This window comes from Crocuta crocuta, unplaced genomic scaffold (assembly GCF_008692635.1).
Source record: "Crocuta crocuta isolate KB4526 unplaced genomic scaffold, BGI_CrCroc_1.0 scaffold2, whole genome shotgun sequence".
In the NCBI taxonomy this organism is placed as follows: domain Eukaryota; kingdom Metazoa; phylum Chordata; class Mammalia; order Carnivora; family Hyaenidae; genus Crocuta; species Crocuta crocuta.
The window spans coordinates 3,255,730-3,272,199 of NW_027528640.1; positions in this window are offsets into that span (position 1 = coordinate 3,255,730).

Consider the following 16,470-nt stretch of genomic DNA (forward strand, 5'->3'; position numbering starts at 1 on the left):
GTTGTTTTAGCTGCAAAAAGTAGGCTGGATTTTCTTAAGTAGGGCAGTTAATTGGTTTGAGACTCCCTGGTCAGTATATTTATTTAAGCTACAAACATTTTTTTTTTCTTAAGAAGAATAAAAAGGGAAGAGAAAACTCTGACTGGGGAGAAACTATAATTAAAGCAGATAACCAGGCCAAAAAAAAAAAAAAAGGGANTAAAAAAAATGGTTTTCCTATAATGGGGTATATAGAAATTTCTAGAAATTCTTTTTAAAAAGACTTTTAAAAAGGAATTTAATTTAAAAAGGCAAATCCTGTGCGATAAGTAAAGTGTTTTATCTCTACAGGTTTTATCCCTCTGTGCTTATGGAGTAACATCTAATGCTCTTCTACTCTTTAGAGGAACACAAACAGGCATGCTCAGTCTGGTGGTTCATGAAAGTGTGGGTTTCTGAAACATGTGTAATGCGTCTTAGAAGAAGTACAAACAGTTCAGTCTTAGGAAAATACGGGCTATTTTCCAAAATAAAAACATTTGGAAAGGAGTCCTTCAAAGTCCAAATCTGCCAATAATCATTATGTGCTGGTTACATACTATGTAGCTGATGCAAAATTGTTATTTGAGTGAACAAGCTTGGAAATGTGATAAACTTCCTTTTCTTCAATGTTAGAAATGCAGGTGACCTGGGTGGCTCAGTCAGTTAAGCGTCCAACTTAGGCTCAGGTCATGATCTCAGGGTTTGTGAGTGTGAGCCCACGACAGGCTCTGTGCTGACAGCTCAGAGACTGGAGTCTGCTTCAGAATCTGTGTCTCCTCTCTCTCTCCGCCCTTCCCTCTCACTCTCTCTCAAAAATAAATAAATAAACTTAAAAAAATGGGGTCACATGCTCTACCAACTGCCAGCTAGGCCAGGCATCCTGATATTAAGTTTTAATTTTAATTCCAGTATGGTTAATATACAGTGTAACATTAGTCTCAGGTGTATAATACAGTGATTCAACACTTCCATACATCACCCAGTGTTCATCACAACAGGTGCACTCCTTAATCCCCATCACCTATTTCATCCATCCCCCAAACACCGCCCCTCTGGTAACCATCAGTGTGTTCTCAGTAGTTAAGAGTCTGTTTCTTGGTTTGTCTCTCTCTCTCTCTCTCTCTCCCCCCCCTCTCTGTTTTCTTTGCTCATGACTTATTTCACTGAGCATTATACTCTCTAGTGCCATCCATGTCAATGCAAATGGCAAGATTTCATTCTTTTTTATGAAAATATTTCATTATCTATCAATCTATCTATCATCTATCTATCTATCTATCTATCTATCTATCTATCTATCTATCTATCCATCCTCTATCTCACGTCTTCTTTATCCATTCATCAATTGGTGGACACTTGGGCTGCTTACATAATTTGGCTAATGTAGATAATGCTGATATAAGCATAGGGGTCTGTGAATCCCTTTGAATTAGTGTTTCTGAAACACTATGTTTGGGTCAGGCCAAGCAGAGGCCTTGATGCTGGTTGGGGATGGAGCCTACAGAGTCTTAGTTACTGACTTCATTCTCATTAGGTCTACATTTGCTTGTTACACGTTTGCCAATTTTAACAAAAATGGAACCATGATTGTTTTGTATACATAGATTAATGCAGGGGTAAATCAGTTTCATTACTATATGATTAAAAATTTAAGAAGCTACCCAAACCGAACTTGGGCTTAACTCACCAAGCGAGTTCTGTCTCTCAATAACCAAATTAAAGAAAAAAAATGGCACACAGATATTTTCATTAATATTGTCAGAAGAAAACCATTGTTTAAGACATTCACTGTCTTTATGTATCTATATAACGTGTGTGTGTGTACTTTCATTCTACTACACTGATATTTTGAGATTCTTTGCAGATTACTATTTTCTGTGTAAGAAGGCATGATATGCATCAGTCCCCTGTGCTGAGCGACAGTGGCTTGGAGTACCTCTGCCTCTGTAATTAATGTATTTCAACTGCCGGGTACAGAACCCAGACCTATGACAGGAAACCAATGCCCTAGGAAAATGTTTTGGATAAAAATGCCACTGAATTTAATTGGAAGAGGCTTTGTTTTAGAAATCGATGTTCCAGAAGATTCCAAATTAAATGGACACTTATTTTGGATTGCCTTGGAGACAGCTTTACAATCAGGCAGAAAGAACCAAAGAAATAACTTGTTATTTAGACAGAAAGCATCGAATATGTTTTTAGTTATATGCAGATGTCATTATAAGTCAAAATGAAAATACAAAATATCTGAATTCTGAGGTAAAGTTATGGCAAATAATGTGAGCAATATGAAGACAAAGGGCTACCCTGAATAAACCAAGCCCTCATTCTTCTAATATATTTACACACGTAAAGATACGATCTCTTCCCTTTTCAAATAGTCAGATATAGTCAAGCAGCCATGATTTCTCTGAATAATACCATCATTTCTCTCTCTATCTTTTTTTTATTTTGAGAGAGATAGAAAGCATGACTGGCAGGGGAGGTGCAGAGAAAGAGACACACACACACACACACAGAAAAAGAGAAAGAGAGAGGGAAAAAGAAAAAGAGAGAGAGAGGGAGAGAACCATGAGATCATGACCTGAGCTGAAACCAAGAGTCAGATGCGTAACTGACTGAGCCACTCAGGCTCATTTCTTTCTTTCTTTCTTTTTTTTTTTTTAATATTTTTATTTATTTCTAGGAGAGAGAGAGAGACAGCGTGAGCAGGGGCGGGTCAGAGAGAGAAGGAGTCACAGAATCTGAAACAGGCTCCAGACTCTGAGCTGGCAATCAGCACAGAGCCCGACGCAGGGCTCGAACCCACCAGCCGCAAGATCATGACCTAAGCGAAAGTTGGACTCTTAACCAACTAAGCCACCCAGGCACCCCATCAGGCTCATTTCTTATTCCAAATGTCTTTCCAGCTCCACAGCCGTATCCAAACATCACTGGGAGACAAGTTTGTATTGGCACCCCCCAGCTCAGCTTCAGTGCACCAATCACATAGATAAATGTATGATTTCCTGACTTCAGTAAAGACACCATTTCGTCTGAGGTTCATGGGCAACATGGGCTACATAGTTAGAGGTCATCTACTTGGCATGTACATATCTTCAGATCTCACTTTCTCTCTGAAGTTTCCCTCTTCCTAACAGACTAATCTACTCCTCCTCTCTCTGCTCTGTTTTAATTACATGTTAGTGTATAGTATCATGATCAAAATTTGGTATGTACTCTCTTTACTAACGCATATATCAGGTTGGAGGCTTCTTTCTTCTTTCGCTAAATATTACATGCAATAACACAGAAGTTATTTTTAAAAATGTTGGTTAACCATACCATACTATAGCACGATAAGCACATATTGACCGAAATAAGAGGAAAAATGGGGAAGATGAATTCCTACAAAATCAATAAGGGAAAGCTTTCCCTTTATCAAAGGAAAAGAAATATCCCACGAGGACAAATATATTGGGAGAGAGGATATGTTACATATACTTCAGGGCAGAGAGAGAAAGGTGACTGAAACAATATCCTACAGAACCAGTATCTAGAGAATTCTAGATCTCTAGCAAAGAAAAGACTTGAGCCTTGGATATGGTTGTGGGACCTCTACAAAAACACGGCTTTATCTTCTCCTGCATCCTCCATACTCTACAAAGCACCTGCCATTGACAAACTCAAGACCACAGCCATACAATCAAAGGGTCTTGGAAAATATAATTATGGCTTTTCCTCTTGGTGAAGTGTGGAACATAGAAGGGAGTGGCAGTGATTTGGGTCGACAACTGACAATTGTGGACAACTCTTTTGTCAAATAAGTTGTGTTCGAAAAATTTCATAAATAGGGTAAGAGTGAAAAGAAACAAACCTTAGAAAATAAGCTGAGATTAACAGGATTTATACCACCTGAAATAGCCAAGAAGTCATTATGTAAATGCAGTAATATAAAACTTTATAGAAAATAGTTAATGTTTGGAAGAGCAAAAGAAATAACTGAAAAATAGAGTTCAAAGAAAGCATTGAAGACATAATTCAAACCTGACTAAAATGGAAGGGAGAAGAGAATTCAGTTGAATGTAGGATAAATATTGTAATCAACTTAAAATCACACCGAAACAATTAGGACTTTACCAGGGATAGGTTATATTGAATTTAAATTTCATTTTGGGGGGACCATGCAGTGAAGAAGTTTTCCTTTCACACAGTATAGAAAGATGTTACCTGTGATTATAGATATGTTACAAAACACACACACTGGGGCATCTTGGTGTCTCAGTTACTTGAGTGTCTGACTCTTGATTTTGACTCAGGTAACGATTCCAGGGTTGTGGGATTGAGACCCACGTTGGGGTCTGTGCTGACAGCACAGAACCTGATTGGGATTCTCTCTCTCTCTCTCTCTCCTCCCCTTCCCCACTTGTTTTCTCTCTCTCTCTCTCTCGAGAAGGAAGGAAGGAAGGAAGGAAGGAAGGAAGGAAGGAAGGAAGGAAACACACACAGACACACACACAGTCAGACAGCAAGCTTTTTCTAAGTACATATTCCCAAACTCAAAGTCAAGGAGGAATAAAGATACAAAAATTCCTCCATAAAAGAAGGTGAGAATATGGAAGGCATTTTTTTTTCAGTATAAAAAGTGGGACTAGAAATAACCATAAGTTAATCTTAACAAAATCCCCAAATTATATGTATATGTATATATGTGTATACATGTATACATGTGTGTTTGTGTGTACATATATATGTATATATATTATGTGTATATATATATATGTATATATGTATATATTCACTGCTAAGTTGTCAACCCCTAGTGCATGAGAATGTGCTTTGAGAAGAGAAGTTGCCCACAGGAACTTGGCAGGTGCAAGGGAGGTGTGGGTGGTTGGTAGGCAACAGGTGAGCTCTTAGGACTTCAGAGGGTTTAAAAAAGTCTGAGGGGAGAGGAGTCCACTGCAGGGCTGCTAGTCAAACACATGTAGGTGGACATCCTGGAGGAAGAAATGCAGGGCCAAGCACAGCTCACGCTGGGAAAGTGCTCTGGGCCTGGTGGTCTACTGGAGCATCCAGCTGCTAATGGGCCCCGTGGAGAGCATAAGGAGCACCGAGGAAATCTCTATGTCACTGAGAGGACACAGAGAAAGGCCGTATGGATCCACAGGGATGTCCTGATATGCACAGCACATGAGGATATCTGTCTTCCCTCCTAGATCTGTGTTGAATGAAGTTCTTCACTTTGCCCTACCAAACTGAGCCATCAAACTTAGCACACTCTGCTCTGCTGTTAATATCAATTTTAAACACAATTTTCTCTGGATCCACACATTAGTTTTGCACTTTCCCAATTCAAGTTATTTGGATTGGTGGTCCTCAAACAGCTATGCCTCTTTTTCCAATTTTTGCTTGTTAATTGTCACTCTAAAAAGACAAATGAGTTAACAATCTATGCCTTGCGGCTTCTGCAAAGATTTGCGTGGCGGTGGAGGGAGTTCCTGGCAGAGCTCCACTGAGGGCATGACTGGGCAGAAGGCTGGCTACATCACCACCAAGTTCAGTAGCTGAAAGGCTGAGAGAATTCCTTCGTGTTAATAAGCTCTTGTCTTTATTATGAGACATTCAGGTTTTATCTCGAAAGTCATGGCACCATAAACATATTTATGAATAAAGTTTTTCTCTTATGCTAGGATTTTCCCTTATAATAAATGTCCATTTCGATAACTGAATAATCAGAAAGATTAACAATGTTTCCCATTTTATAATATATTTCCCAAATGCTGGTCTCAACAGTTTATACTTTGTTATTAATGACTCCCCAAAAGAATTACTATTTATATGACCAAGAGTGATACATAAATATAGGAATTTCATAAAATCTAGTATAGCAGATAATTATATTGTTAGTATAAGTAAGCAAATTGTATTGTTATCATTTTCCCTTTTGATTAGTTTCATGGGCATTTTATTTTTCTTTTATCTTGTGTCTTCTTCATTTAAATTCTGGTTGTTAAACATATTTTGGGGTCTTTGATACGAGTTGTGGGTCCTCTTGTGGAAACAGTCACTTAATGTCATATGACAATTTAATTTATTTATATTTTAGGGGTGCCTGGGTGGCTCAGCCAGTTAAGCATCTGACTTCCACTCAGGTCACGATCTCATGGTTTGTGGGTTTGAGCCCTGCATCGGGCTCTGTACTGACAGCTAGCTTGAAGCCTGGGGCCTGCTTCCGATTCTGTGTCTCCCTCTCTCTCTGCCCCTCCCCTGCTCATTCTCTGACTCTGTATCTCAAAAATGAATAAATGTTAAAAAACTATATTATTTATATTTTAATCATGTAACATGAAATAAAAATATAGGATAACAGTATTTCTCTATTGTAATTCCTACAAGCATTTTTATATGCATTTAGTCTTCTTTGTATTACTTTAGTTATGTCTTTAATTTTGTCACTCACATTAAACTAATATGTAATTTGCTTATCGATGTATCTATTGTTCATTTCCCTGGAGTATTTTTTCTTTCAAGTATGTAAAATCCTATAAAATATTAGTTTTAGAAAGACAGGCATATCTACCTTCATCTTAAAGAAAAGCTGGCTCTGTACTTCCCAGTACAAATTAGACTCAGGTGTAATTATACAGGAACATCCATGTTCTCCTGGGGAAGCATGAGGACCATGTGCTACCTTGAAATTCCCATTGTGGTGTGTGGTTTTGTGAAAACCATACTCATTAATAGTTGCTTGGTCTTTTCTTTGTTCCACTGAGCGGCTTATTTACTGAGAGGAGGAGAAAGAAATAGAGATTGCTGTCAAAAAATCACTATGGACATTAGAAATGGTAGGAAGAGGGACTGTCTCCTTAAGGAGTGAAACAGAAATATGAGAGTAAATGGCTCTAGACTACATCTACAGTTTTGTGTGTGTGTGTGTGTGTGTGTGTGTCTGTGTTTCACGGTGGTCGGTCTTTCCAGACTGACAGCTCTGTCTACATGCATGGGGGTTGGGGCCATAATGGTATTTCTCCCATGGTGCATCAGAATTGGGAATGAAGCTCCTTCCTCTTTCTCTGGGAGGAAACCCCAAGGAACTTCCTTTTGGGATTGGGTTCAGACTCACAAACTGTTATTTGTGTGTTTTAAGAATGTTTTGTTTGCTTGTTGACTGGCTTTTAACGCCATCTATGTCAACTTCATATTAAGAGCACATAAATCCTGACGTGAGCAACATCTTTTCTGGTACCTTGGGAAAGCTTTCTCTCCTGGGATAGAGCAAATGCCACTGCCTGTCATTCAAGGGAGGCGAGAGCTTTCTGGAGATTTAATGTTAACAAAATTTCACATTGTAACTGACTTCACAGATTATCTTATGAGCAATTATAGGCTCTTTCTGTTTTCCTCAATTCTTTTCTCTTGTTAAATAAACCTCTCACCAGTTTTCAGCCTCATATATCACCTCATTTTATTTTCTAAAAGTTATTTGCATGTCTATCAACATCTTTTTGAACCCTAATGGAATTTTTCTGATACTTCTGAGACCACATAAAAGTCATCTAATTTTTTATGATTATCTCTATGGCTAAAGTAATCTCCATGCCTAGAAATCATATCAACCAGGTCATATTCTATAATAAGCTTTCTTACTTTTTCAATTCTTCCAACATAAATCCATAGTCAGATGGATGTGTAGCAATTTCACACTGCCCCAACTTTCATCAATCTATTCAAGGCTAGTGATGGATGGATGGTGAAGTTTAATGGTACCCTTTACTCCCTGAGTAGGTAGTAGATGAAATAGTGACAGGCCTTAGGAGTAGAAAGCATTGACTTTTGCTTGTTTGTTTCCAACCTGGTGAACATTCCCGTGCACAGAGCTCAAATTTATTCTCTTGAGAGAGATTTTCCTAAAGACGGATAAACTGGGTTTAAAAACTGTGATTCCATGAAAATACTGCACACATACACATGTGCACACACATACACACATACACAAACATCAATTTTTAAAATTTTATTTTGATACTGACGTTTCAAGCTCCATGTGGGGGATACTTTTGGGATGAATATGTCCATCTACCTAAGTGTTCCTGTCCCACTGTCAACAATGGTTTACTGCTACACAAGCCTCTCAGATCACCGAATCTTCTCTGCATGTTGAACCTCCTACCGAACCCAGAATTCTAATCCTGCCTGTCAGTCACTTTGATGGTGACTTGAGCCAAGTCATTAACTGTCTTCGTATTGCTTGGGAAAAATATGAATTTGCAGATTGACAAGGAATGACTGTGCCACTTGCTACGAGGATGACTTAGCAAAATGGAATGTTTCTAAGCCTCGGCATCTTCTGATCCCTGTTAAATGGGGATAAAGATACCGTTAAACTAATTAAACATGGAGGCCATTAGACTGAGGTGGCAATAACACTGTAGTGGCTTACAAAAGCTAACAAAATCTAATCCTATCAATGCTTCAGGGTCACAAAAGTAAAACTTTGTGACAACCAATCGCAAATAGCCAATTTGGCTTTAAGTTACAGCCAATCAGTAATGTCCTTGCTCTGTTTTCTACCTTTTCTCTATAAAGGTCTCTCCCCAGCTCTTAACCACTCTGCTGTGGCACTGCTTGATTCACATTCATTTTTGTTCAAATAAACTCTAAAATTTTTATTATGCTTCAGTATATCTTTCTTTTTTTAAGTTTATTTGTTTTGAGAGAGAGAAAGGGAGAGAGGAAGAGAGAGAGAGTGCACAAAAGTAGAGTAAGGGTAGAGAGAGGAGAGAGAGAATCCCAAGCAAGCTTCCAGCTGTCAGTGTAGAGCTTAATGCGGGGCTCAAACCCATGAACTGTGAGATCATGACTTGAGGTAAGATCAAGAGTTGGACGCCTAGCTGACTGAGCCATACAGGCACCACGTCTTTCAACAGTTCACATCCTGCACATTTTCCAGACAGTTGTGGCATGTAAGTGTAAGAGCCTGACACAAAATAGGCAGCTAGTAAATGGCAACCCCTATAACATAACACCTGTAATATATAACACACAGACTTTAAAATACAAAAATACTTCACAAGGCAAGGTGGGTCCATTCAGAAGGGCAAAAGGTAGTAGTGACATTTAGAATAATATCTAAAAGTGCTTAAAGCTCAAATATGATACCCTTACACCTGTAAGACTTAGCTCTAACAGAATATAATTGATTTTTATTGTAATTTAGTCCAGTTTCTCTGTTTCTAAAATAAACCCTTACTATCTTCCAATTTTCACTTTGGAAGGTAATCTGAAATCACTTTATTTAAACTGCAGTCAAGGTGGCTGACTTGTCCTGATCTCTTCTGATACTGACAGGACGGATGTCCCCATCAGCTTTGATGGTAGATGGAGCTGCCGCTTCAGACAGTAATATTTCTTACTTTGTGTAATTCACTCTGCCTGACTCTTGGGCTCTTGTCCATGGTTCTGCTGGATGAAAATCGATGCGATCAGCACATGGCGTCGCCATGAGGGTATCTGATTTATTTTTTCTGTATTTATTCCTAACAACAGATTACAAACGATTTATACTTTATAATTATGTCAACACTCACGGCTGGATGTATTGAAGTATTTTCATCAACTGCACTGTTGCCTTTGTTTTCAGAGTCAATGTTTTTTCCTGGAGAGACTATCAGGCATTCAATGTGTTTGCCACATACTGCACACTTTAAAATTAAAAACCAAAACTTTTGCAAGATCATGATGTGCTTAAACTAATACCAAAGCAAAAATGAAGAATAAAACAAAACAAAATGAACCTTGAAAACACTTATGGTCTTCACAAAAAAAATGAGTTTTCTTAAGTAAATTTGAAAACTATTTTTAGGTTAATGCTTTAATTGTTATAATAAATGGTTATAGTGTTAAATTGTGCAGAAATCTCATTAATTCTAGTTTTTAAACAAATAATTAGTCATACTAAAATCTAAAAGTCATGAAATGATTTATATATTACTGTTTTATATTTTTAAGATTTTTTTTAAGTTTATTTATTTTTGAGAGAGAGAGGAGGGTGTGAGAGAGATTGTGCACAAGCAGGGGAAGGACAAGGAGAGAGAGAGAGGGAGAGAGAGAACCCCAAACAGGCTCTGAGCTGTCATCACAGAGCCTGACACAGGGCTCAATCTCATGAACCATGAGATCGTGACCTGAGTCGAAATCAAGAATCAGATGCTTCAGGACACCTGGGTGGCTCAGTTGGTTGAGGATCTAACTTTGGCTCAGGTCATGATATCATGGCTTCTTAGGTCAGGACCTCAGGCTCTGTGCTGATGGTGTGGAGCCCACTTGGAAACTTCTGTCCCCCTCTATCTCTGCCCCTTCCCTGCTTGTGCTCTCTCTCTCAAAAATAAATAAATATTTAAAAAAAAAAGCCAAATGCTCAGTGGATTGAGCCACCAAAGTCACTTCTGTTTAAAATTTTTATTGTGTTACTGAAATTCCATCAGCCGAGGCACACTTTAAAAATTTCTGTTAACTTAGGACTTATCTTAAGGTCTTTATTTTTTAATCTCTTGTCACTTTATGTGTTTACTAGTTCTTTTACAGACAGGGAACTCTGATAGAATTCCAGTTTTGGTTATTAGAGAGAAAAGCAAACCAGGTATAAAATATTACGAAGTAATGAGATTTAATAAAATTACTATACTTGATACAGAGCTTTTCAATAAAGTTCTGTTGTTGAGACCATAATAGTGCCGAGAATTTTAATAGCATTTTAAATTTAAATAGTACTATGAAGACATCGTGCTCATTATATAAAATCCCATAAAAGAGTTAAGGAAGTGATTTGCATCCATAATAGGAGAAAAAATATGGGGGATAAAATGAGTGATTTTCTGACACTTCCTTTCATAATCCCCATGTAGCAAATGAGTCGTGAGAGCAGAAAAAGGGAGAAATTTTAGCCAGTACTTGATTTTTAAAGTTGGTTCATCAAGTACCAATGGAGTTGTCTTTGGTCCTCTGGGATTGCTATGTTTTTTAACATACCTATAGTATTTCCTGTTAATTACATTCATCTCCATACATTGAATTGTACTATTTGCTTTTCTGGGGAGATATATTGTTTTGATTTAGATTTCCAATTGTTGGGGTAGCCATATAATGATTTTCACAGGGACTCTCAATAAATGTTTGTTGTTGTTTTTATTTCTTTAATATAGTCTCACAAATTCACTAATCTCTTCAAATATTTCATATAAGTGATGAATTCAAAACTATTTTCCCTTTATTTGTGTTGAGAAATTTGGTATTAGTAAATTTTAATGTAGTAGGACCAGAATAAGTATGAAGTACCCTTACATTAACCGTGCGGTGGGGTTGCAAGCATTATATTGCACAGGATCCTTACATACAACTTGCTAGAATTAAGGTAGTTTCTCCAGCAAAACTCACTAACAATTAAATTAATTCAGAGAATATCAATAATGAAATGTCATTTTCATTTCCCTGGCTGAATGTCAGTGATTTAATAGATTACTAACTCTCAATGATATTAAAAGTAAATGAAAGGTAGATACTTTTATTTACTAGGGGACCCAAATATTTAACCTAATAATTACGCTTCTGAGACTTTATTCTAAATAATAATTATAGATTATAGTATCCAAAAGATTCTATAAGGGTTTTTAGTGCAAGCATTCTCTTATAACTGCAAAACAAACTGTCAATTAGGAACATGTTAGATGGGTTCCTAGTCTCCATCCTAGAGGAAAAGGTAGCAAGACAGAAGTAGGGTTCTTTGTGACATTGTGGAGCCAATATTCCTTCTACTGATGGCTTGTGGACTTACTTTGTGTGGAGAACACTGTATTACATGTAAGCCACTATTATTTCAGTTTTCTGACCTGAAACAAATGCCTTTGAGCATGGAGAATCTAAGAAACACTGGAGGTGGTAAAAATTCCTTTAGATATAGTCAGTTGTTGGGGCATCTGGGTGGTTCAGTCTGTTAAGCAACCAACCGGCTCTTGATCTCAGCTCATGCCTTGATCTCAGGGTTGTGAGTTTAAGCCCCACATTGGGCTCTGTGCTGAGCATGAAGCCTACCTAAAACAAAACAAAACAAAACAAAGTAAAAAGAGATTGTTGTTTTCTGATATTTGAGGCAATTCCCTGGATGACATTACCATCAAGACTAATGGTAAAAATTAAGATATGATTAACATCCTCTGCTCCTTGAGAATTTTCACATGATATATAGCTATGCATTTATATAAGAATTCCATGGTTTGATTTTTACGATAAGAGTCCTGGAAATGAGACTGTACAATATATTAGCATTACTTCGTGGAGAAAATGGTTTTCCCAAAAAGCTGAACTTATCTCATGATCTTCTATCATAAACAGGAAGGATAGTGCCATTTTCAGTCAACATACCTCGTAAGAAGAGACAAATAGTGTCAAAGAATTGTGCGATGGAACTTCCAGTCAGAGATTTTAGACAACAGCCAAATAAGGTCTTTGTAACAGGAACTTTTACAGTGATTTCTTTTTTGTCTCTGGAAGTGCGCACAATGGTGCACATATCTGCCCTCCTTCAAGTGCTCAGGCTGAAAACATGCAGAAAGAGTCAACATAATGGCAAAGTGTAAAGTCTAAAAAGGTATCATTGCCAAGTACCTACCATGCACAAGTCTTGTAACAGATGTCTTGGAATGTTCCTAAATTTATAAAACATTCTGGTTGTGCTATATTTCAGGGCTTGTGTGGCTATGCATCTGGTCTTTCATGCACGAGGCTAAAATGCTTCTCTACTAGCTAATAAGCAGACAACGTAAGCTTATCTTTAGGGAGTGTCCAGTTACCTTAGAAGAACTCTTGCTCAATTCCCCCCATTGCTTCAAGGGAATGAGTCACAATCCAGGGAAAGATGCTGCACCACCAAGGAGGAGATATTGTAAAATTTGAAGACCCTGATGGTGTCTAGGTATCTGAAGGTGGGAATCTTAAATAATTTCAAAACTTGACAGGTATTATATTGTTCCTCTATCCTTTCACCCCCTTTGTGGCATCTTTAGCCGATGAGTGGAGCCCATTCTACAGATAAGAAAAGACTCAATAGTTCCTCTCTCCCTTCTTCCCACATTTACACACGTGTACACATAAACCCACCTTAATACTTCCCTTCAAATAAAAATACAATTTTAATAATCTCAACAAAGATTAAAAATTAGAGCTACCCTATGCACAGAAATAGTGGTGCCTAGATTCTTTCCTTGATTTGAGAAAACCTTCAGTCTCCAACCGAACACAGCTAGCATTGAGGTATGGAGGCACATACTCTCTCTCTCTCTCTCTCTCTCTCTCCCTCTCTCTCTCTCCAGCCTTCCCTCCTGCCACTTTCCCTCCCTCCTTGCTCCTTCCTGTATGTTTGAAGATACAGTAAGACCAGGCCTCACAGGTCCTGGGTGGATTAAAGAATCTAATCTAGTTCAGCGCAGTGGATAGAGCTACTGGTCCTTGAGGTCAAAGTCTCAGGCAAGGACAGAGGGGTGCTGTGCTTTGCCTGCTGCAGTTCTATGAGCCTACTCTCTCCAGAGCTGTGTGGGAAAAAATGATGGATCAGGGGCAGAATCTGATTTTCCGTGCTCTGCTGGCCAGAATGTAATTATGAAATTTCTTCTAATGTCTGTTCCTATTGGCTTCCTAGTTCATCATATCTATTTGATTACAGCCCATATCGATTTGATTCAGAATCCATCATTCATCTGCACACTGCCCTGGTCTCCATCCTCAAAGTCTAGATAGCCTTTAAATGCCCCTTCTATTTTCTAGACAAAACCTGCTCTTCGATAGGGCCTCTTGGCCTAACATCCGTGGACCTAATTGCAAATACCAAGTGGGATTTGGATGTTACTTTTCAAAATTTCATGTATTTTTATGTTAATTTAGGTGAGGAACAAATAGAATAAAAATGTTATATCAAATTTTAAAAACATGTGGTGCCTGGGTGGCTTAGTCAGATGAGCGTATGATTCCTGATTTCTGCCCAGGTCATGATCTTACAGTTTGTGGGTTCAAGACCCACACTGGGCTCTGCACTGACAGCACGGATCCTTCTTAGGATTCTCTCTCTCCCTCTCTCTCTCCGCCCTTTCCCCCTTCATACTCTCTCTCAAAATAAGTAAATAAACTTTAAAAAATTTAAAGCATGTCATATTTCTCTATCCTGTGTTTTGAAAATAGTGTCCTACAAAATATATAGTAATTACAGTAATAATGATAGTGACAATAAAATAGACTAATAATCATTGTCATTTATTTACTGAGGTAGTGTGGTAAGTGCTTACCATAAATTTTCATTTGGTTCTTACAACAAAGCCAGAGGTAGGATCAATGGTTCCCATTCTAGCGAGGAAGAATTTGAAGATGAGAAAAGTGAAGGAACCTTCTTAAGCAGAGGTGGTACTAATTGTACCCAGGCCAGGCTGACCCCAATTCGTGTATTCTTGACATACTACACCCACAGTGATATTGTGGGTAAAATGACTTGCAAAGCTGAATGTATACCTCTTTTCTGTTTGGGTGATAATACTAAGCATGGCACTTGTGTATACTTTAGGCTAAGGAGAAACATTTCTAATAGTTTATCAGTGAATGGGGAGATAGTCTCTTCTTAAATCAGAAAACTGTTTCTTGGGGCACCTGGGTGGCTCAGTCAGTTAAGCATCTGACTCTTGATTTTGGCTCAGGTCATGTTCTCATGGTTTGTGAGTTCCAGCCCTGCATCAGGCTCTGTGCTGACAGCATGGAGACTACTTGGGATTTTCTCTCTTTCTCTGTCTCACCTTCACTCACACTTTCTCTAAAAATAGCTAAGTAAACATTAAAAAAAAAATCTGTTTTTCTCAAACTTCCCCCTTTAAATTATAGCAAATAGGCTACATGGCCAAATGTCACTGTGATTCCAGGTTAAATCAGGGTTTTATCCTTTTTATAATTGGGAAAAAAAACCTTTAAAACAAAGCATTAGATTAGATTAGATTAGATTAGATTAGATAGCAGTGAAAATGTCTATATTAAACTCAGATCTCCTTAACTGTCCTGTGTCCTGAAGTTCATGCGAGTAGGTCATCATTCTTGGCCACACTTCCCATGCTGGTATGTGCTGATGTCAGTGGACCAAGAACTGTAAGAGCCAGGATGAATTTCGAGGTCGGTCACATGCCATATGGTATTGCATGTTTCAACACAACACTTTAGGCCCCAACAATGACAGCATTACTTCTGACTCTTACCTCTCCAATATGAGGTCATTTGGTTCAATTTTATGCTCCTCGTTGCCACAGGCATAGACAATATGAGATATATGATCAGGCCACTATGTTCTATGTTGTGTGGGTGTCTAAATTATCACTCAATGCATCACCAGGTTTGCAGAAATTCAGTTTTTATGGTTTCTTGTGTTGAACAGAAGCCTATATTGTTTTTTTATACACTTATTTATTTTTGAGAGACAGAGTGAGACAGAACATGAGCGGGGGCGGGGGGAGGGGGGAGCAGAGAGAGAGGGAGATACAGGCTCCAGGCTCTGAGCAAGCGTTCAGCACAGAACCTGACACAGGGCTCGAACCCACGAACTGTGAGATCATGACCTCAGCTGAAGGTGGACACTCAACCGACTGAGCCACCCAGGTGCCCCCAGAAGACTATTTTAAATGTGCATACTTTCCATCTTAAATTATCTTAATTTCCTTATCAACTGTATTAATATGGATGCCTGAATACTTCACATATTTAGCCTGATAAATGCCTTCTGTGTTAGTACTGACTCCCCATCACATGTTTTACCTCAGTCAAGTCTCAGCTTATTATGTATTAGACTAATTAAAAAACTAAAAGTGATTATGATTCCCCCATTTGAACTGTGAAACCTAGTTCAGTTAAGAGTCTGTTTCCAGTCAAAAAGATGTAACACTGCCAAAGTACTCACTTAAATCTGTGCTGAGCTTGCAAAGTGTCATGTATAAATTTGGTCACTTTAATGGAGAAACCATTCCATCAAAGATCAAATGAAATACTATACTGTTCTACTTTGGAGTGCCTAAATAGTCATCGACTATGGAAAAACAACCATTTATAACTGAATATTATGGATGTCTTTTCAAACGGCAGAAAGAATCTTAGAGATTTCAAGAAAAACAGCGGTTGTGGGCAGCAATCCTGTGGAGGCTGAACATTAATTCACTGGAAAATGGTAAGATCTGAAAGTCAGCCTCTTGCTCTCGCTTCTGAGCTATGTCCTGTGGTCGATAAGCTAGTACGGTTTTGAAAACCTGTGCTTATGTAACAAGTATATGGCTTCTGTGTGCTTCCACCAGCTCCATTCATTCATATAATACATGCTTATTACTCATCTTTCCATGGGGCTATGATAGACTCTGTAGGGCATGCCCTGTGGTATATTCTGTGAAAGTCAGACATCAC